Source organism: Rhineura floridana, chromosome 6, assembly GCF_030035675.1.
Source record: "Rhineura floridana isolate rRhiFlo1 chromosome 6, rRhiFlo1.hap2, whole genome shotgun sequence".
In the NCBI taxonomy this organism is placed as follows: domain Eukaryota; kingdom Metazoa; phylum Chordata; class Lepidosauria; order Squamata; family Rhineuridae; genus Rhineura; species Rhineura floridana.
Window position 1 is genome coordinate 61,963,792 of NC_084485.1, and position 989 is coordinate 61,964,780.

Genomic DNA, 989 nt, shown 5'->3' on the forward strand with positions numbered 1-989 from the left:
TGTCTCTGATTGCTGGAATTGAGTTGACACTTTAAAGCGGAAATGTATTTACAGAGGAACACCTTGGTTCCTGGATCAACAGTTGGCTCAGAAATGTTACATACTGTATTTCACCAGGTTTTTGGCTGGGAGGGAGAAAGGATCCATGCTGTCTCTTACTTCATGCTGATCTCTGCTACTGGGAAGGTTCCTTGGATGTCATCAGGAAGATCCTCATGTGCTTCATGGCTGCTTCCTTTGTTTGTGTACAGGGCAAGAGGAAGGAGGCTAAAAGCCTCCTAGCTCACTTATGGCCTGAAGCTTTGGTATAGGAAATGTGCTGTCTTGCCAAAGTCATGCGCTACAATTTCCAGGCAGCATTGTGAGAATGTGCATGTGCCAAACATTGCAAACCAATTTTTGGAAAAAAGAGACAGTAGTAATAGTAGTCTACAGCCATACTACCCTGAACAAGCCCGATCTCATCTGATCTCAGAAGCTAAGCAGGGTCAGACCTAGTTAGTACTTGGATGGGAGATCGCCTGGGAATACCAAGTGCCGTAGGCTTAGAGGAAGGCAATGGTAAGCCACCTCTGAATACCTCTTACCATGAAACCCTATGAATATATTCAAAAGATTCAGGGTCGCCGTAAGTTGTAATCGACTTGAAGGCATATAACAAGAAGTAGTGGTAGTAGTAGTATCTGACATTGTAATGACAGATATACATGATTACATGAATACAGACAGAAGGTTACAGGGGGATCTATTGTGGGGACCCAGAGGTCAAATGGGCTATCACATGGCCAGGAATCATAAAAGGAGGAGCATAGCATACAGAGCCTAGAAGATCTCGTCTAAAGGTCTAGAAGTACCATGTTCTGCCTCGTCCAAATATAGCTACACCAGACAAAAATAATATAGACTTAAGTGTTCCACAGACATGAAATAGAAATATAAAGTTAATTCATCTGTATAAGAGACCCCACTTTAATAAGGCATTTATTTGA

General features: G+C 42.4%; 1 pseudogene; it reads left to right on the forward strand.

Moving 5' to 3' along the window:
* The first annotated feature begins 427 nt into the window (after nt 1–427).
* LOC133388108 (5S ribosomal RNA) lies at nt 428–546 on the forward strand (annotated as a pseudogene).
* Nucleotides 547–989: the final 443 nt, after the last annotated feature.